Source organism: Gracilinanus agilis, chromosome 1 (assembly GCF_016433145.1).
Source record: "Gracilinanus agilis isolate LMUSP501 chromosome 1, AgileGrace, whole genome shotgun sequence".
NCBI lineage: Eukaryota > Metazoa > Chordata > Mammalia > Didelphimorphia > Didelphidae > Gracilinanus > Gracilinanus agilis.
In genome coordinates this window covers 520,301,601-520,324,875 of record NC_058130.1, presented here as the reverse complement: position 1 = coordinate 520,324,875, position 23,275 = coordinate 520,301,601, and the positions used below count along the sequence as shown (strand labels likewise).

At 32.3% G+C, this 23,275-nt stretch overlaps 1 protein-coding gene across 1 annotated transcript in view; it reads left to right on the top strand.

Moving 5' to 3' along the window:
- SNTG1 (syntrophin gamma 1) overlaps positions 1–23,275 on the top strand; it is a 504,168-nt gene that overhangs the window by 259,574 nt on the left and 221,319 nt on the right. The window lies entirely within an intron of this gene.

The following is a 23,275-nucleotide window of genomic DNA, read 5'->3' as shown; positions in this document are numbered from 1 at the left end:
GGGTATATCACATTCTTGAAATAGCAAGACACATTTTTGAGGGAATAAAATATTTTTAATCTAACATAATCAACATTATTCATTTTATTTATCATAATGTCTTCATTGTCTTCTATGTCTTCACTGGTCATAAATTCTTCCCTTAAGCATAGGTCTGATAGGTAAACTATCCCATGCTCCTGCAGTGTGTTTATGGTATCATTCCTTTATTTCTAGATCACAAATCCATTTTAACATTATCTTAGTATATGGCATGAGACATTGATCTATGCCTAGTCTCTACCAAACTGTATTTTTTTAATTTTCTCAAAAATTTTTTTTTTCAAGTAGCAAGTTCTTTACCCCAAACCCTGGATTTTTGGTGTTATCAAATGCTAGGTTAGTATGGTCATTTATTACTGTATTGATTACCTAAACTATTCCTTTGATTCACTATTCTATTTTTTAGTCAGTAATAGATTGTTTAATGATTACCACTTTATAATGCAATCTGAGATCTTGTATAGCTAGGTCATCTTCCTTGACATTTTTTTCCCTAATCCCCTTGATGTTCTTAATCTTTTGTTCTTTCATCTGAATTTTGTTACTATTTTTTCCTAGTTTAAAAAAATATTTGGTGGAAGTTCTATTGGTATGGCACTGAATATATAAATTAATTTTGGCAAAATTATAATTTTATTATATTTATTCTAGCTATTCATTAATATTTTCCTTTTGTTTAGATCTGGAAAAATATTAATGAATACCTAGAATATTTATAGAGTTCATATAGATCCCACATTTTTCTTGTACCCTAGAGTCCAAGTTATTTGTTATTGTCTACAGTTATTTTACATTTTGCTACTTTTTATAATAGAGGTATATGATTTATGTAGATTTGTGTCATATCCTGCAAGTTTTGTAAAATTGTTAATTTTTTTCAATTACTTTTTCATTTGATTCTCTGGGATTCTCTGTGTATAATATCATATCATCTCAAAAAAGTGATAGTATTGTTTCCTCACTGTGTGTTCTAATTCCTTCTATTTCTTTTTCTTCTTTCATTGCTATAGCTAATATTTCTAGTATAATTTTGAATAGTAGTGATGATAAGAGGCATCCTTAATTCTCTCTTGAAGGCGTCTAGATAATTCCCATTACAGAAAATGCTTATTGATGGCTTTAGATAGATTTTATCTATCATTTTGAGGAATATTCCTTACATTACTATGTTCTCCGCATTTGTCAAAAACTTTGCTGCATCTATTGGGATAATCATATGGTTTCTGTTGGTTCTGCTATTTATATGGTCAGTTATGCTGATAGTTTCCCTAATAGTGAATCATCCTTGCATTTCTAGAATAAAACCAAACTGGTCAAAGTGCTTGAAGCTTGTTATATATTGCTTTAATCCCCTTGTTAGTATTTTATTAAAAACTTTTGTATCAATGTTCATTAAAAGATTGGTCTCTAGTTTTCTTTTATTTATTATTCTTTCTGGTTTAGATATCAGCACCACATTTATGCCATGAATATAATTTGGTTGAAGTGTTTATTCATCTATTTTCCCAAATAGTTTATAGAGTCTTCTAATTAATCATTTTTGAATATTTGATAGAATTCACTTTTGAATCTATCAGGATCTGATTTTTTTAGAGAATTCATTATGAGCTTGTTCAATTACTTTATCTGAAATGAAGTTATTTATTTCCTCTTCTATTAATCTGGGAAATTGATATATATTTTTAAAATTAATCTAAATTATTTAAACTTCTAGAATTATTGGTATATACTTGGAAAAAATAACTCCTAATAATTGATTTAATTTATTCTTTATTATTTATGAATTGGCCTTTTTCATTTAATACTGGTAATTTGATTTTTTATCAAATTAATTAATGTTTTATTTTTTCATAAATTAAGCATTTGTCTTATTTATTAGTTATTCTTATTTTCAATTCTATTAATCTCTCCTTTGCTTGTCAGGATTTTTTATTTGGTATTTAATTAAGGATATTTAATTTATTATTTTTCTAGTTTTTTTAGTTGCATGCTCAAATTATTGATCATTAATCTAATTTGTTGATATAAGCAGTTAGAGATATACATTTCCCCTAAGTTCAAATTTGGCTACATCACATAAATTTAGGTATGTTATTTCTTATTGTCATTTGCTTTAATGAAATTATTAGTTGTTCTATGATTTGTTCTTTTTCTCTGGCATTCCTTAGGCTAAGATTATTTTTCACCAATTAATTTTTAGTCTTTCTGAAACCCTTTGTTGATTGTAATTTCTTTTGCAATATGGTCTGAAAAGGATTCTTTTAATATTTCTGCTTTTCTGCATTTGATTGAGAAGTCTTTGTTCTCTATCATATAAGATATATTCTTTTCTATTCCCAGTCAGTCTTCTGAAGTCTGTCATATCAAACTTTTCTAAAATTATATTTACCTCTTTAGCTTCTTTTTTTTGGTTGGATTAAACTACTTATGAAAGAAAGTTGATCCTCATGTTACCTCTCCTTTAAGAATCAGGATGCTATGCCATTTGTTGCCTATATGAATACTATTGATATTACTTCATTGTTAATAGTAACATTTTATCAATGTTTATTTCCTCATCATTTTTGATTATATCAACTTTTACTTTTGCTTTGTTTGTGATCATGATCACCACTGCGGCATTTTTTTTAATTTTACTTTAGCTGAAGTAGAATAGATTCAGCTTCAGCCCCTTATTTTGACTCTCTATGTGTCTCCTGATTTATATATGTTTCTTTTGGACAGCCTATTGTGGGATTCTGGTTTTTCATCCACTCTACTATCCTCTTCTGTTTTATGGGTGAATTTATCCCATTCACATTCACTTATGATTGCTAATTTTTTTATCCTCATGTTATTTTCACCCTGTTGATCTTTCACTTTTCTTTCAGCCTTTCACTTTTGACAAATATTTTTGTTTCTGACCACTACCTCCCCCAATTTAGCATCCCTTGTTTCTGCTCCCTGTTGCTTAATTCCTCCTCCATTCTTACTTTCTTATAGAACATGATAGATTTCTTTAACTGACTCAATATGGATGCAATTCTTTCTGACACTAAATTCTGATTAGAGTAAAGGTCAAGCTGTGCCTGCCACCTCCCCCATTTTCTTCTTCACTATATTAACTAAAATGTATCTACATGTGAGATAATTTATCACATTCTCTCTCTTTTTCTCTCACTACATTCTTTTTCATCCCTTAATTGTTTTTATTCATATTATCATTCCATACTCTTCAATTTTTTCATTTCCTTCTGTCTCAGTATGTACTCTTTCTCCTTGTCCTATAAGTGATTAATTTCTTAAGAATCTTATGTACTTTAAATATCTTGAATATGTTTAGTACCTTGAGTATCTTGACTATTACCTTTCCATATAAAAAAGCCATTAGGTTAATCTTATTGTCTCTCAAATTTTCACTTTATATGTTTATTTTTTTGTGCTTCTCCTGAGTTTCAAATTTGAAAATTGAATTTTCTTTTAATCTCTGGTCTTTTTTGTCAGGAATGCCCAGAAGTCCTCTATTCCATTAAATATCCATTTTCCCCTTTGTAGGATTATCTCAGTTTTACTGTGTTTTCTTCTGATTTTTTGGTTGTAAACCTAAAACCTTTGCCTTTCAGTATATAATATCCCACATTTTGTAGACCTGGATTTTTTTCCTAGATACTTGCCTTGTTAATAATAGCTAAGTCATTCACAGTTGATCACCATAGACTATTTTTCTTACTGTGTCCAACATTCTGATTATCCTGCTCATTTCTTTTTGTATCACTTCATATAAGTCTTTCTAGGTTTTTTGGTGATCATTGTGTTTCTCCTTTTTTATAGCACAATAATATTCCATTATAATCATACACCACAATTTGTTCAACCATTCCCCAATTGATGGACATCCTTTTAGTTTCCATGTCTTTGCTACCACAAAAAGAGTTGCTATAAATATTTTTATAGGCATGTTCTTCTTTTTATCTTTGATCTCTTTTGGAAACAGATTTTTGTCATCTTTTGAGTTTGTAGTTTGATCTTTACTGTCACTAAAATAATTTCCCATGGTTATATATTTGCTTTATCATGCTTATTTTTCCAGGTTTTTTTTTCCCCATTACCTTGCCTATATGTTGAAGTATTGATCTGTTTTTTGTGTAATTGGAAGCTCTATTGCAAGCTTGTAGTGTATTCTGTTCTGATACTTGAAGTAGGCCCAGTTGCCTTTCAGTCCCACAGTGGACACATTGAGGGGGTGGCTTGTCTGGCTTGCTGTTGGGAGACTTACACCTGCTTTGTTCAGCTATAATCTTCTGCCCCTGCTGCCAGTGCCACCAGAGGGTGATATTGTGCCAATTCACATGGATGAGAGGGAACATTTCTTCAAAGTTTTTTTCCTGAACCATAGTCTTCTAAATGAAGGAGATCAATGGAGTCAGAGTGGGAGGACTAATACTAAACTGGTATTATCACAGACTAAGGCTTTCCAGGTGCTGAATGGAAAATTCTAGGCCTCATGAACATAGAATCTAAACATAAACTCAGTTATTTATTAGGCAGTTTCAAGTTTGGAGATTTCACTTATGCACCAAGTTTGAAAATTCTGTGTCCACTCTTGCATCTAGAAAAAAGAGATTTCCACAGCTGCATATGTCTCAAAATTGAAAAGAAAGTCAGAGTAGTGCTTGCCAAAAAACTAAAGCCAAAGTAAGGGAGATTTAAAAAATTGATTCTTATCCTCCCTTTTCCATGAAAAATTTAGATATTATAGCTCTAAAGTGAAGGTGTTCCCTTCCTTAAAGACAAACCTTCAACAAGCCTCTATAGCAGGGGTCAGCAACCTTTTTGGCCGTGAGAGCTATAAACGCCACATTTTTTAAAATGTAATTTTGTGAGAGCCATACAGTGCTCACAGTGCACACTCCTGTAACAGCACCTGAAAAAAATTGAGTTTATGGCTCCTGCAGAAAGAGCCATATCTAGCCCTCAAAAGAGCCAGATATGGCTCAAGAGCCAAATGTTGCCGACCTCTGCTCTACAGAGTATAAAGAGTACTCACTGGGATGTTAAGGTACTTTCTCATTTGCAGTTCCAAATTTATTTCTCTTTTGAAGGGGTTTCAAAAGAGAAATGGCACTTGGAATCTAAGAAAGGAGGAGCACTGGGCAGCACTTGCCAGAAAGAGAAGAGAACTGTTTTGACTCTTTGAATGTTTACTGTGAACCCTTCATGCATCTGCTTCTTTATGTATGGGCTCTCATGAATTCTTTACATCTTTTGACTTTTCTTTGGTGGTGAAATAAAGGCTATTTTAAAAATATTTCAAATTCATTTGTTATCTTAAAAGTTCATAAAGGAACTGATGAAGCTTTTGCCTAATGTGTAAAGGTCCATAATTGTGCTGTATTTAGAGATTTCCTATAGAATAACCTTTATGGAAACATGTCAAGTTGAAGACTTAATAATCTTTTGATCTGAATTGACATGGTCCATATGAATGTCCAGAGCATAGTGCCTTGGGCCATTAGTTGTAATAGTAAATAACATGCATTTTGTTATAAAATCAAAACATCTCTGTCACACCTTTATTTCATATAATAATGATTATCATGATTTGGAAAATTTGAGTTCTAATAAAGCTTTTGCCAGAATGTTTATTAGCAGAGATACAAACTAACTCATCAAGAACAAAGGCTTACATATTAAGGAATGAGAATATCAGATTATTTACAATTCTATATATATTTCAATATTTTAATAAACATGATTATTAATCATTATCTAAGTCTTACTAAAGGAATGATAAAAATAACTTCAAATTTTTCTGTAACTACATTAGTATTGTTGACTTTCTTTAGCCATCTTGCTTATTGTTTAGTTTGGCATTTAATTTCTGTACCTTAGACTTTTACTAATTTTATTCTGGATATGATGAATTTTAAGAGTTGAATTAATAATATTTTACTTAATTTTCATTATGACAATCAAAATAATATCCAAAGAAGTTTTCAAGAATGTCAGCCAACAATTTAGTGTTTGTTTTTTTTACTTTTAATTGAAGAAGGAAAAAACATAAGTTAAAAACTATGGGAATGTAACATGCTGTAAGTGTTCAGAGGAGCATTTGGGCATCTGAGTTGGAGTTTTGTTTTGTTTTGTTCTGAATCATTTTTATTTAATAGACTATTGGGAAAATAGTGACATTTCAAAGAAGGAATTTGAAAAATACACATACATCTTCCACTTTGGTTTTAGAGCTCAAAATAAGTATTTGAGTGGAGACCTGCCTTAGGCCATAAAAATGTTCAGATGTTTCCTGAGCAGATGTTTCTTCTAAACTGATTAGAATTTAGAATTGCTGAAGCTTGGAATAATTTTTATAAAGGAAAACCCAATTCACCAAATGCATGAAAAATGTCCATCATTGAGTAATTGGCTAAGCTTTGTTGCCATCGCATATTAACTCTGTGTAATTGTAGATAGTATGTACTCTACTACTACTTTCTTCCATATGTCTTTAAATTGAATTCAGTATAGGCTTATCGAAAGAAAATTTGGTAACTTAAATTATTAGTGATTAAAAATGGTTAGAATCTTTATTGCTCTTTTAGTTCCTCTAGATATACATAGGCTTCATACTTTAATCTAGGCATTAATATAACAACAGGGACTATCCAAATATTTGATTGTGACAAATTTAAATTTTCTTCATAATATTAATTCATAATAATACACCATATTTTATTAAATACTTGATATTGAATATTTTTTACAAATACTCAAAGTAATATTTCCTAGCTAAAATCTTATCACTTTCATTTTTTAAAATATTTTACAGTTTTAATCAAATTGAATCCTGAAAAACTATAATGTAGCATTAAGCAAAAAATTAAATATGGAATTAGTTATTTTAAAGTATTATGTCTCAGGTTGTACACATATAATGCAATGGTGATTATTTGATGGAAATCCAAACTGACATAATTTTAAATATATCAGTATTTAAGTATTGCTGAAAGGAAAAATGAGAATAGGAAGAGAGTGGTCTGGAAAGAATGAATCCCTACAATTTCATGTCTCTTTGCTAAGGGAGACTCTGCAATGACTTGTTCACTATTACCTAAAAGTGTTGGGTAAAGGCAATAAAGACAAGATGCTCATTGTCCTTAGGGAACTTACCATATATTAAGTAAGTGGGAATATGTCACGAACATATAAATATAATACAAAATATAATGTAATATTTTAAGTGGTTCAGACAAAGTTCTTTAAGAAAGTTTAAAAAAATAAAGACTCTTTTCAACAAGATGGATCAGGAAATAAATTTTGTAGGAGGCAACACATAACTCAGCCTTCAATAAAGTCCAGTGTACAGAGATAATGGATCGTATTCAAGGAAGAAGGGATGCTGGTAGTAATATAATGACACAATGCTTGTGTCAATGAATGGAGAAAATATATGATTGCGGAGACTAGTGGTATATTAAAATTCATTTAACTGAAAATATCCTGGATGGGGATTAATGTGAAATAAGTCAGGAATGTTAAAAAAAAGTCAATTTCCACACTAAAGATTTTGCATTTTTATAGGCAACAAGACTATTGAAAAATAGAAGGAAACAGAAAGAAACTATTAAAAGAAGTGAATAATTTATTAAATGTGATTTGGTTTAATCACCTTCCTTATCAGTTCTAGGCCATTTCATTTCCCTATATTATCTGTTCAGGAGAAATCTCTCAAAAGATAGATAGACAGGTAGATAGATAGATAGATAAATAGATAGATAGATTAGATAGATAATGTAACAATATCTAAATTTCTCTCTTTTCTCTCTCTTTCTTGCTGTATCTCCATATTTTGTATATATACATGTATATATATTTATATCTCTGTGCACATAATATGGTTGTTGCAAAATACATATGTTACATTGTTCATACTCATTTAAATATTATGATTGTATAGTATAAAAATGAACTTTAAAACATGAATATTTCAATATATAAAGAGATGGAGGATTTAATATGTATATAACTACAAATTTCTATTGAAGTTTTAAAAAGGTTGTTTTTTTTTTAATTTAACATATGGGTAACAAAACTGCTCTGCTTCTTTACAACCCCTTCAGAACTTCTTACTCTTCCCTTTTGTGTGTGTTTTTAAATTTTCCATTCATATACTTTCCTTTCTCCTTTTTTGGAGGAATAATTATCCCTACTTAAAGTTCCTTTCTCAACTGTACCACCCTCTATATAACAAATATTTATTTATAAGAAAGCAAAACAAATATATACAATAGCCTCATATGAAAACATTAGGACAACTTCTTTTAAGGGACCTGAACAAAAACAAGTCACATTTATATGATGTTTTAAAGTTCTTAAACACTTTCCTTGTTTTTATAAGATATAGGTAGTATATTACCCACAATCCAATTGAATGCAGGATTCTTGAGTGCAGAGACTATATAATTTATCTTGGTATGATCAGAACCCCTATAGAATAGTGTCTAACAGACAACAGAGGGATAAAAGATGGTTTTTAAAATTGAATTAGTTCAATTCTATCTCTTTAATACCATTAATTTTCCATTCATGCTAAATGAAAATATGGAAAAACAGAATATCAAAGTAACTAAAATGTCTGGTGACTCAAGGGGCAAGAGAATGTTAGGATAAAGGAATACATGAAAAGATTGTAGCATATTGCCAACCACTATCTTGGGATTCAACATAGTTTAATTGAAGGTTCTCTGGATTTTGAAGTTAGAAGACTTTGAAAAGTTCTCAGAAATACTATGACTGGAGATGTTAGACCAATTAAGATGATTTGAAGGGAGCTAATTTGAAGGTATTAGAAGGTTTCAAAATGTAGTAATAGTGGTATCTCTGTGAAAAAAAAGTATCATTTATAAGTTTTTTAAAAGTAACTTGTGATTTTGCAAGTTTTTTTTTACATCTTAAGAGTATGAACATTGCCATAATAAGGATAAATGAGCCTAGAAGCTGTCTACAGTCAGTTAACACTTAAAAAACCCCATCTGTATGACATCTACTTTGTAGTAGTTACCACAAATAATATAGTTTAGTAGATAGAGTACTAGACTGGGAGTCAGGAAAACCCAAGAATTTGACTCAGATACTTACTAGCTCTGTGACCCTAGGCAAGTCACTTTACCCTGTTTACCTAGTTTTCTTTGACTGTAAAATGAGTTGGAGAAAGAAATGTCAAATCCATATAGTACTTTTGCCAAGGAAACCTGAAAAAGAACTTCAAAGAGTCAAACATGACTAAAAATGAATGAACAGTCTCTTCAAAGTACAATCATGAACTATTATTTTTTAAATGAGCCTACTATGAAAAAAGAACCATTCTCTCGACTTCTTTTAAATTGTTTCTATTTTTTAAGATAGATTCAAGCTTTGGACATTGTGATAGGTCCAGTTTTATAAAGCTATTTTGGGAAGAAAGTAATTAAAATGTATAAGTAACCAACTATTAAATTATGAGACCATGTGGAATATATGTATATCATTTCACAGAATGAATTAGAACCAGATATTAAATTATATTTTTCATGATTTATAATTAAAATTGTTTTTTCTCTACCATTGCATCATGATAGGAAGGTGACCTTTAGTCTCCAAAGCCTATGCCAGCCAACAACAGCCACTCTGCATCTTAGTATATAATTTTCATATGTTATTATGGAAAGTCTTTTGGAGTTTAATTTCCTGAAACACAGTTGAACAGGGCCTTGAATTTAGGCATACAGGGTGATGAAGGCCCTTGAATACTCTAGCACATGAATATCTCTTGAAGAAATCAGGAATATTTAGCCTGGACAAGAGAAGTCTTCAGAGAAGAAATGATAGTTGTCTTTAAATGTTTAGAAAATTGATGTTTTAAAAGAATTTGGCTTGTTCTGCTCAATTCCAGACCATAATACTTACCTAGACTTTTAAAAGATGCCCATTTAAATCCTAAGGATTCCAGAAAACCAAAAGTGAATGTATTGCCTTGGGATATAATGGGTTCCTCAGAAGAGCTTCTCAAATTAAAGTTAGAATGCTGTTAGGAGTTTGTTCTAAAAGGAGTTCTTCTCTTATATGTAGGATGAAGGAATAAGAGAAGCATTTACTATTTGCTACTAATATAAAGGTGAGAAGTTCACATTCTAATGAAGAAGGAAAAATATATTTGAGAACAGTGTTCTGGGGAGCACAGGGATAGTGAGTAGATACGTACATTGGACTCATTTAAAAGTAGTTGACAAGAAGATGGCCAGAGTAGAATGTGAAACATGGTTGAATCTACTTTGACATAGTAGACTATGTAATTTACTCACCAGTCTGGACAGTGAAGGCCACAGAGTGAGAATTCAAGTTAATATAATCATGTTCCCTGTACTAGGTCTCTAATGCTGCTGGTACAACTTAAAAGAAATATGGTAAAGGACTATGTTCTGGAAAGTATTTCCTTTTTCCAACTTTCCTGATTTTATCAACTACTCAATTTACCACATACCATTCTGTAACACTGATGAACTAAATGTAGCTGCAATTTCTCATATTTTTAAGTTACTGAATGTTATCTTTACACTGGTAGGGATTTTTAAAAACTGGAAAGCTACTACTGATTTCCCTCCTTTATTTCTGCTGTATGTGGTTGGTTTCAGAATAGTAAAGGATCTTAGTTCCCTTACCAGAATTCGGCCTTCTTAATTATTTTAAAGTATATATTTATATTAATATTTATATAAATAAATGTGTGTCTGGTGTAAATATTTTTAGTCAAAGACTATTTGATGCAATTATACAGCCAAATTGACTTTTTCTTCAAAAGTTTAAAAGAACTTACATCAAGTAAATGACCACATATCAAGACAAGTTTCCAGGAGAAAGGTAGGAATTCAATAGAAAGTAGGAGTGGGCAAGGAATTCAAAATATAAGAAGCAATGTAAAGGAAGGAATGGTACCTAAAAAAATAGAACTCATATAAAGGGAAATGATGAGTAATCAAGTTAGCTTATAGTATAGATTATATAATGGTAGGAGATTAGTCTGTGAAGAGAAGTTTCTGCCTTCTCATTGGAGCCCTTAAATGTCAGGCACAGAAGTTATTAGTAGCCACTAAAGCTTTTAAGAGTTTTGAATAAAGGAGTGAAACATTCTATTTATGAAATCATTATAATGTCATGGAAAGGATTTGGACCTGGAGTCAAGATAGCTTTGGGGATTGAAATTATTCTAATTGTGTCAGCCCTCACAAATCAGTTCCTCTCCGAAAACCTCAGTTTCTTTATTGGCAAGCTAAGAATAATACTTGAACTAACTACCCCCAAAGTTATTATATAGTATGATATGGTGCTGTCATTAAGTGCAAGAAAAAATCTCAGAACAGTGTGAAGTATTGTTTGGTGTATGAAGAAAGTAGAAATCTGTAAGGAGGCTATTGCAATAATCTTTTTTTTAAACCTTAAGTTCTGTGTATTGACTCCTTGGTGGAAGAATGGTAAGGGTGGGCAATGGGGGTCAAGTGACTTGCCCAGGGTCACACAGCTGGGAAGTGTCTGAGGCCAGATTTGAACTGAGGACCTCCCGTCTCTAGGCCTGACTCTCAATCCACTGAACTACTCAGCTGCCCCCTATTGCAATAATCTTAAAATTATAGTTTTTAGATGGAGAGGAAAACTTATTTTGTTCCAAAACACATTTTACATAAGCCAAAGAAGGTTAAGTGAAAGTAGAAGAGGTGTGGCTATATTCTTCAAGGGTGTTTGTAATGGGGTGGAGAAGAATCAGTTGTTAGAGAAGAGAAAAAAATGTGGCAGTATAATTGACAGACTTGCTAAGATTATATAGGAAGTGAGAGGTGAAGGGTACATAAGAGGTCTATCATAACTAGTGAATGAATAAAAGAACTAAAGAAAATCTGTAGGTGTAAATAGAAAGCCATATGTTTTAATAGAAAGTATGGATAGAAATATTGATTGTGACTTTATATGGCTCAGAATCTGTCTAATAATATCCTATTCTTATATGCCTTTAAATTTTAGATAATAACTGATAAACAAAATAGCAAAATTCTTAGTCTGTTGTTAATGTTCCAGCAGTGAATAGATTACAATTGAGAACAAACCCTTTGTTTGAAAGTGGGCAGCCTAGAGCACATAATTTACTACATAAGTTTTCATGAAGTTAGACAGGTAGATGACAAGGTGACAGATAAGGACACCTAAATCTGTTTAGCCAAGGTAGAACAGGAAGCACAGCTCAGCAGATGTGTGTTTTCTTTTCTTGGAACTCATCACTGCTATGCAGCTGTTATATTAGCCACAGAAAATGTCAGGCCCTGAGAGGAACTAAGTTATCATTAAGCAACAAAAATAAACAGTTTTCCTTCCCTACAAAATACTAGGATATTATATATAGACATACAAATATATACGTGTGTCTATGGATATATCTGTATGACTTAACTTTATGACATTTAGTCTAGTTCGCTTCCCATAGTGGGTATAGAATACAGTCTTCCCTCCCTATATTGCAGTTCGCTTAACGTGGCTTCACTGTATTGTAGATTTAAAAAAAATATGTATATTTAATTCTGTATCTCAAAGTTTTTGCTATACATTGGGATTTTGTCTATGAATACCGTACAGTAACAATGGAAATTTAGCGTGTCTCTTCCACTTGAGAAAGTTTGCCAAGGTGAGATTGTACAGGGCACAAAGCAGATGTATCTGTATTGGCTGATGTAAGAAAGGTGACCAACCATAGCACTGTGTCCTGTAACCTGGGTGCTGATTGGCTCAGTGTTTTTAAAAGAGTGGGAAAGGTTAATAAGATTGTGGAAAAGGCTTATAGGAGAGTGGGAAGGGTTTATAAAGCCATAAAATAAATATATGTGTGTGTGTATATATATATATATATATATATATGTGTGTGTGTGTGTGTGTGTGTAAATATATATATATATATATACATATATATATATAAAACAAAATAAACATAACACTGCTACATTTTCACCTATCGTGGGGGTCTCTGGAATGTAAGACCCATGATAGGTGAGGGATCACTGTAAATGCTGGTTGACTTGACTGATATAACAATGAAATGTCAATCATGACTAGCTTCTTTATTAAATGAACATAATTTAGAATATTCATTGGTTATATTCTTCTTTAAACTTCTCAGATACTTAATAATCAATTGAGAAATTCATTTCAAGTCCCCTTTAATGGGTTGTGTTAAAATGGGTATTGGCTTTAAATTTTCACAGGATATTTCCTCAAATGTATAGATATATGTATATAGTATAATAATTTTTAAAACTAGGGTTTTAAATTTTCTAAGCCATGATATTCTTCTCATAGATCAATGCTAACCCACAAAGAAATGATATCTATTGAACTTGTTTAATAGAATCTGGTAAGTGCAATGTACATGGTTGAAGCATTTTGAAATTGATTTCAATTTAATTGTTAATGGACATACACAAACACAGATCTACTTAATTTGAGAAAGTGGAACTGTGACAAAAGTAAAGCGTTATGCGAAAAGTTGAAAAGTGTTGTTTTTTTTAAAGTTAATAACTTCTAGGAAAATATAGATTGTTTTAAGAACTTTGTAAAATAATCTTTACCAGGTAGTTAGACTTTTCCTACTTAATCTTGCCTCTAGAGAATAGCCATAATCCAAAATCTTACAAATTTTTCATTTACTTTTATAACCCTCAGTACATGTTATAATTAGGCAGCAGAGCAGGACTTCTGTGAATATGGAAAGCACATATTTGATATAGACAAGTGAATACTAAGGGCAGAGGGATTAGCATGCACCTCTTGGCTCCTGACTATTTCCTCATTAAGTTTCATCAGGTTGAAAAGAAATCTGTCTTCTTTTCAGTTATGAAAATGGCTCAGAGATTAGTAAATGTAAAGAAATTTTTTTAATGAATGGTTCTCCATGTCATCCTTAGCTGATGAAATTCAGCTTTTCCTTTTGTTGGAACATCCTTTTTTTAATCTCAAACCTATGTTGTCCTAAATTCATTCTACATGGGGAATATTCTTGAAAATCATCTTTAAACAATAGGAATTTACATAAGAATTTAAAGAAGTAGGCTTAAGACTATGAAACCAAAAGCCTAGGAGACAGGGGCTGAATCCCTTCTCCCCTCATTTTTCCTCACTTCAGTCAGAGGTAAAAGGGCAATAGAAGTAGTAGGACAAATAAAGGGGAACTGGGAAGTGTTCTAGGAAGCATTCTGAAGAAGATACTAGCAAAGAGATGTTCTGAGGTGGTAGTCTCTTTCGTCAATCACCATAAGTCCTGGTTCCATAGAGTTCTTTGCTTCAATATACTCTTATTTATTTACCTGATCACATATCGTTATGCCTTCATACATGTTTTTTTTTTTTTTTTACATTCCAAGGTCTCAATTCTACTTGCTTTCCTTGATTTCTGTCCTATAATAGCTCTTATTCATTTCTTGATCAGCAGTCCAAACATGGAAGACTTCCATTCCTCCTCTTCTATCATTCATCATCTTTTCTCTGTATTTCAACAAGGGTGACTTTTGTTTTAGAAGGTAGTTCCCCAAAGGCCAAACCCTTGGAAATTTAGGATATTCTATGAAAATATGTATGCTAAGAATTCCTGTTCTACCAAGTTCCTAAGACAATATTATAAACAGTAGGATTATTTTGGGAATAAAAATCTGGATAAAAGATATTAAATACATTAAAGGGAATGACATATTGGGGGTGGAAAGACTCATTAAGAGGTCACCCTGTAAAAAAATGAGGTTATCCTGGACTGGGTTGACACACACCAATACCCTAGGAGCTTGATTTGGCATTGGGACATAATGTTTCAGCCATAGGTCATTCAACAGTTAACAAAAATGAGATAAACTTAATCATAACAAAAAAAAAAAAAAAGCTATTCCATAAGGATAGGCATGGGATTTGATTCTGCTGAGAGAAGCCACTTTGTCCAAGTTTCTCATGATGATCGACCAGAGAAGGCTAATTAAAATTGGTGTGACTATTTTCTTATCAAGTCAACTAGGAACTTATGTTGACAGTCTCAGCTTTTAGTTTCCTGAGTCAGCCAAATCTCAGTGGTTTTCCTTTTCAGGAAACACTAGCCTAATTTTCTGGTGGGTCAGGTTGTAGTAAGGAGACTTTTAAATAGCCTAAGTATAAGCAATTTGTTTCTGAACTAGAAGAGTAATGAGAGAAGAGAAAAGCTAGGTTAAGTATGAAAACTTCTTAATTGATTGAAAATGGAGGGAAGAAGAGAGAAAAGTGATTCTGTTTTGTCTTTATTTTTAATTTTAAGGTTTAGTGATATTGAGACATAGTCAGGATAACTAACAAAATGATGACAGAAAAAAGGTATAGAGTACTAGTTCAAATATATAACTAGTGAAAGTCAATGGTTTAATTTTAAACCACTAAATTTAAGATGACAGTGTCTATTAGGGAGTTTGAAATATGACTTAGAGAATGGGAGAGATGCCAGGGATAGAAATAAGTATTTTGGAGTTAGCCCCAGAAGTAATAGCTGAAGCTATGAAAGTGGATGTAGTCTCTGAAAGAAGAGGAAGTAACAGAAGAATAGATCATTGGAGAGTCTCCACATGAGTGAGCAAGAGGAGAAAGAGGAGACAGCAAAGTTTAAAACAGAGATATGAGGAAAAAAAAGAAGGGGAAAAAGAAAAGCACCATGCCATATCAAAGAGGCCAAGATGAATGAGAATTTCAAGAAGGAGGAGACAGTCAGAAATGTTAAATGCTTTGGAAAGTTAAATATTATAGTGACTGATTTTAAAAAAATAAGATTTAGCAATTAAGAAATCATTGGTGACTTTCAACGATGTAATTTTTATAGAGCAACAAGAATGGCAACTGGCTGTAAGGGGTTAAGGAATTAGTGGGTGGTAAGACATTGGAAATAGTAGAAGTACATCACTCATTTAAGAATTTTGGCATTGAAAAAAGAGATGAGATAAGTATGATGGTATCAAGAAAGCTCTTTGATAATCTCTACCCCAAGTCCTGGCAGGAACAGAGTGGTGGGTCTGTTCCAAAAGCAGCAAGTGTGCCTGACAGGGCTAAAAGAAGTGGTAGTTTGGGAATTGGGGGAAAGGCAGGCACATGTTAATAGCAGCAGGAGGAAAAATTCTAGGTAAGGAGCATTTTGTTACTATTCTAGGTATTAAGTCACTTAAGCCTCAATATTTTGAACAGATCATCAGTGTGACAATGCCACTATAAATCCTCTATCTGAAGGCATTGATGAGGGCCTGTTCTGCCCAGGATAGCATATGAGGCCTGGGTCATTTGAAAAGCAGAGTCTGCCATGTCTGAAATTAGAGCATAACCACCAAACTCCATTCCTGAAGTATGTTTTGATTGTGACAAATATAGCAATAAATGCAAAGAATATTATGCCTAATCGACAATTAAATTCAAATGAATCATCTGAAACAGATGACAGCAACTGAAGAATTTTGAAAGAACTCAAGGATGTGATTTTGGAGTTACTAATCAAAATTATATGTCCTGTCATTGTAAAAGGACCATATGCCAGGAATCTGGCAGATTCTTAATATAATACTCCTACTTAAGAAAAAGACCAGAGGGGATACCAGGACCTGCCAATCAATGAAACTCATATGATATCTTCATGATGTTTTGATTTTTTTCAGTAGGACTGTATTCTGATTGTTGGCATATATCAAGGGAAGTCCTTTCACTTAATCACTAATTAAAATACATGAAAATATTCTCCCATCATTATGTCATGCTCTGATTTTCTTTTCAGACCCATAATTTTACTGGTATAGCAAACTTCCATGAATGAAAAGCCCTTTAAAAATGCAGATTGGCACCTGCTCTATAATTTATATATTCTTACGAACTAAGCTAGGACACTAAGACGTTTAATGATTTACCTCAAGGATCACACAGCCAGGTTAGCTTATTGCAATAATTATAGTTATTTGTTACAATAATTATCTTGTTTTATTTTTATTTTTTTCTGATCAGGGAAAGTGCTATATTGGCAGCTTATTACTGAGATAGGAAGACATTTTTTCTCAGTAAATTATGCCTCATTTCCAAAGGTCATCAGCAGAAAAATGGCTACTACCAGAGATCATTAGACCTGTCATGTTGGCTCCTTCTAGCAGAATGTGAGCTTCTCAAGAGCAGGGACTGACTGAATTACAAACACCTTCAGACAAATACCAATGAATCACCAAACAATAAGCCCTGGGGGCCTCTGTTAAGGCAGCAGCCTCAGCCTTGGAGCTCTCTACCCATGGACAGTGTGGAGTACGACAACTGACCTGGGGAATGCTGACAAGATACCTTCTCTCAGGTTGAGCTGTAGATGAGGATGAGTGAGGACATAGCAGCATATCCTGGTGAGAGATGAGAACCCTATTGGCTGTGGTCACTCCCCAGGAAAGTAAACTAAGGACTGGTGAGGTGACACTTAATTAGTACATTTTAACCCTGGAGCACTAAAATGGCCACTCCAATCCATATGGTTAGGAAGTTTATATTGAATGAGATATTAGGACAATAATTAAAATCATTAAGAACATTTAGATAAAAATTTCTTAAACTTTAGGCAAAGAATTAACTCTGCATCATTTTACATTACTAATCCCTCGGTCTCTTCATTATTAAGGTAAAATTGCGGTTAATAGAAACATTTAAGAAAGAAGCAACAGAATATATTAGCGTCTACTAGTAGATGTGAATCAAGAAGGGTTATTTAGAAAAAGAATATTCTTTGAGGAAGTAGGTACAATCATGGCCTCTGCTCATGTCTTCAGTTTATAGGTACCTCTGGCCAATAGCCTACTCAAGCTGTCCTCAATCATTATTTTTCTTTCTTTTTACCAGTTGCTGCTAATTCTTCTGCTTTAGATTTTGATGCCTCAATTCCTTCCTGTCTATTACCAAAGTCTCAGAATCTTTACCTGGTGCTGACAAGGTCTTTCCCCTAATCAGCAAATATTTTCTATTTAACCTTTTTGAAAGGTCTTATTGATTCAAAATGAAGCATAGGCTTTGTTACATGTCTAGTCTCACTTGATGAATTCTATCAAAAAGTCTTAACCTAACAAGTAATTACTTTTATTGGGGTGAAATAAGTAAAATATCACCCTTTATCCTAACATTTGTAATGTTACAGTAAAATAAATTCAAATTTCCATCTGTATAATATTTTAAGTTTACAAAAATCTTTTCTAATAACAATCTTGTAGTCTTCCATATGGCTAAATGTTCATTCCTAAAACATGCTGGTCAAGGTGATCCAGATCTAGTTATTTCACCATATATAAGTTCATCAACCCTGAGCTTGTTATATTCCTTTCCCTTCCCCAACTCTTCCCTACAGTTAAGAATTGAACTCTATTCTATTCTCAGCACTTTAATCTCTTGATCTGTTGTCCTGTTGATGCTTATACCTTGCCAAATCTTAGCCCTGCATTATTCTCACCATCTGCCTTCTCCACTCCTACTGACATTCTGCTGAAAAGAGCTAGTGGAAGTCACACAACTGTGTTAGCCACAGATTTATGCACAGCTATCTTAACTGTGCCCTCATTGCAGGAAAAACAATCCTTTTACTTCTCACTACTTTAGTCTTTAGCCCACTGACCACAGGTCTGCCTGTATTTTACTACTTAAAAAACCCTCCTATTTTCTCAAGCATCAAATATAAATTTCTCTGTTTCTCATTTAAAACTCCTAATGACCTGACTACAACCTACCTTGTCAGCTTTATTACACAACAACCCTCTTAAAACATCTTTTGGACTGGCCAGACTTCCATACATGATGATTTTTTTTTCTCCATGCCATTACTTTGGCTGCCAGGAATGCAGTCTCTCAAAGTTTCTCACAACTGGTTCCATTTTTTTGGAATCTCTCATTTCTTTGGAGATTTAGCTCAAAACTACCTTCCATATCAACCATGCTCCCCACCGACCAGCTGCTAGTGATCCACCCCTAAGATTTCCTGGTAACTGTTTTACATATGTATATATTGACATGGTATCCCCACCATTGGGATATTAGTTCTTTGTAAATAATGATTGTTTAGTTTTTGTCTTTGTATACTCAGAGCCTAGCATAAAACTTATCACACAATTGGAACTTAATAAATTTTTTGCTTTATTTTTTGACATTAATAATTTAAGATCTTTTTTCCCCAACTTTCATAGCTCCACCAATAATATATTAGTATGCTTATTTTCCTTCAACTCTTTCAATAATGATTTTTTCACATATTTATAGAACTTAATTTGGTGTCAGAGGCTATGTCACTTTAACAACTGTTATCTTCATTCTCAAGAAGATATAGGGAGGGGCATGTATGTCTAGGTGTGAAAGAATTTGGCTTATTTCATATATTCATAAATGGCCATGGAAATCATTTTTGGTGGAGCTTATAACTTTTACCCAACTATAATATAAATTGTGAGTATTAAATCAGTATGTTATAGACTACCTGCAAAAACATGGCTTTGCATATAGACTGTCATTCAAAAAGCACATTAATAAATGTTAATTTTGTGTTAAGCACTATGCTATGCTATAGCTATAGAGACTACAAAGACAAAAAACAAAATTATTGCCACCTCCATTTTATAGGGGAGATATAAAGTATGCTGAGATAGAAAAAAGCAAGATACTTTGAAGAAAGAAGCAGCAATATTAACTGAGAGACTTGTTCTGCCACAAGAGATTAGGGAAAATTTGTTGGAAGAAGAGGTACCTAAGCTAGGCCTTGGGGGAGATAAGGATTCTGAGATGTGTGGATGAAAATTCTAAATGTCAGTGAAAATTTCTGTGAAGACTTTAAAAGGCCAAAATCCAAACTTTGTTCCCCAAACCAGAATTCTGTTTTAGCTTTTTTTTTAAAAAGAGTTTTATTTTAAATGCTAGATTGCCAAATCAGCACTTGCTGTTTATAGTTGACCTTTCAAATCCAAGAAGTCTTCTTTAACTGAAGCTTTAGATTTCTTGATGATCTTTCAGTTCTTCTAGGTCCACTTGAAAATGTTTTTAAAAGAATAGCTATTTTACACATTTCCTATTTGCTTTATTTTTTACCTGTTATTATTCATGCTCTCAGAGGAATTGTTCTCTTGGGAAATGTGTGAAGTGATATAAATAGTTCTTATTCTCTTTATATGACTTGTTTAGGTTATTCAGTCTATGACACTCATTTGTCATCTATATATTGTCTTACAGTGTCTGTCTATGTAATGTCCACAAGTGAGAGCTAGGTGAAAGGTGAATAACAAAGAAATAAATGCATAGCTGGGCAAGCCTTCACATTGGATGCTAGCCCACTCTGAACACCCCATGTATCCTGTAATGTCCTTCTAATTTGAAAATCATTAAGTGCATGAGCCATGTCATTTATGATTTTTATCATCAAATTTCCTAGCATAGTTTCAAACTTACTATATATAAGTTAATACCTGATGATGTGCTACTAAGGTCCTTTTTGTATTTAAAGTCTGAAGTTCATAGAATTTTAGAACTACAAAGGGACCTTAGATTTCCCCAGGTATACCCAATAATGTTATAAATAAGGATAAGCACACAGTAACAAAACTACCTCCTCCAGTTTAGTTAGTTGTTGAAGACAAACAAGTTTATTACTATAATCAGTATAACATTTACAAAAATAATATTTAAAGCAATGTAATTTAAACTTTATACAATTAAAATAATATCAAGGAAGTTATATGTTCCTTTTCCCATCTCTATCAATTTTGAAAAGATCTCATATATATAAAGATATATATATACACATATGAATATGGATTTAATATAGATGTATACACTAAGATATATATGTGTGTATATCTATGTTCATATTTATCTGTATGCTGATTGTCTTTAAGCATGATCATTACTAAAATCTATACAGCATAAGTAAAATGCAGGTAGGAAAAATGCATTTTTGCATAATCTTTAATGCTTGAGTTATTTGTGATTACAGCTAAAAAAGTCTGTCTACACTGGAAATTCATGAAATTAGAAAGTTCCTGAATTATGTTTTGTTCATATTATTCATTTTAGCATTTAAACAAGAGTATCTTGTGTCTCCAATTAGATTGTAAAATTCTCAATGACAAGGATACACTTCTTATAATGTGAAGCATAATGCTAAACAGCTAGTGGGTAAAGAATTCAGTTAATTCTTGTTGAATATGATTAATACTTTCATTGTTAAGTAGTGTCAAACCCTTTGATGTAGACGAACAATTTTTTCTAGTTTTGTTTTGTCTAAGTAAACACTCTGAAGATTAATTTATACATTTATGTCATTCAAAAATAAACTTTTTTCAAAAAGGAAAAATATATAGATCTAGTCATATAACATGAAAGCCTATACATCTATTTAACACATATTCTAGAGTACCTACTTTGTGCAAGGTACTATCCTAGTTACTAGGGTTTTATCAGCTCAAGGATCTTATATTCCACAAGGAGGGGTGAAGTTGGAGAGAAGTACATATATACAGATAAGCATAAGCAGGAAGAAGAAAGCAGTAGAACATGAACAATCAAGAAGGGCTTCATAGAGGAGATAGCAAGCAGCTCCTTGAAGAAAGATAAAATTCTAAGAGACTATGACAAATAGAGTGGACAAGGGCTAGATCTAGAGTCAGAAATGGCCTAAGTTCACATTTACTGTGTGACCCTAGTTGAGCCATTTGCACCTCTCTTTGCCTCAGTTTTTTCATTTAATGGGTTAATATAGCACTTACCTCTTTAAAAAGAGATGACATTTTAAAATGCTTGTAAACTTTAAAAAACTATATAAATTCCATTTTTGTTGTTGTGATTGTTGTTACTACTATCACTACAGACAATCGATGTGAAGATATCAAGATAAGATATGGAATATACAGGTGTGGGAAAGAGCTAGTAGACAAATTTGCTTAGAATATGGAGTAGAAAAAAAATAAAATCTGGATTTTTAGATTGTGAAGGGTTTTGAATGTCAAACTGAGAAGTTTGTATTTTATCTGAAAGTCAATAGGAAACCATTAAAGATTTTGAGCTTGAAGGTATTCTGGCCAGAACTTCTCTTAGATGTCACTTACCAATATTGCAGATATTCTCTTAAGGGTTGCACATTTCTCAGGCAAGTTACAACAAAAGAATGTTTCTTTTCACTACTCATCAAATGAATGAACAAATGTAAGTCCCCTTAGAAATCCAAAGTGATGTGAGAAATAATTTTCAAAGTAGAATGTATTTAAGATAAAAAAAATCATAAAAGGCATGATTCTCAAATAATTTTAGCAATTAACATTAAATGTAGGTTGTTATTTGGCTCTTCTACTCTTGTTTAAAACAGTAGGGTTGTAGTGCCAATGCATATACTGGCCCACCTTTTAAAAACAGCAACTTTTCCAATTCTTCAGTGCATCTGGGACCTCTCCATCTGTTGTCTCAGACTGGATTTTGATCAAGTTCATTTTAGAAAGGAACATTCTGAAATGGATCTCCCATGGCTAAATATTTATTGAAAAACGCAGGGGGAGAGTGGTCTTGCTGTTAAATTAAACAATGAGACTCAGAAGGGTGTGAATTTATGTTGTGATAACTCACTCAGAGTACATTGCCCGCCATTTAGGCAACTACACTAAACCTGAACCACACTGTATCATGTATGAAGGTAGTTTAGAATATCAACCTAGGTATTTCCTTATGAAGGAAAATCTTTCCAATTTGAAAATAATTGCTCATTGTAAACAGAAAAGAAACTGTTATTCTATAACCAAGTAGGAAAAGCCTCAGATGAATGAAGTAGAAACTACATGAGGACAGAGTTGGTTTCATTTTTTGTTTTTGTGCCCCTCCAAGGACCAACATATAAAAGGAGCTCATCTAAGACATGTTAAATTGAATTGAAAGGCTCTTAACTCTATCTCTTCCCAACACAATTGCTGTGAGTCAGTTAATAATACAAGCTAGCATTTTATAGCTCTTTAAGGTTTGGAAAGTGATTTACTCATTATCTTACCTAATTGTAAAGAATATTTTGGGAATATAGGAAAACTAGAAAGTAAAAGGATAAAAGCAAAGGATATGAAACTAAAAAGATGTATATTATTTAAAATAATCTAACCCTGAGAACTGTACTTGATTTCTAAACTGATTGCTCCATGAGAATGAGAATTTTCACAATGCAAATGGA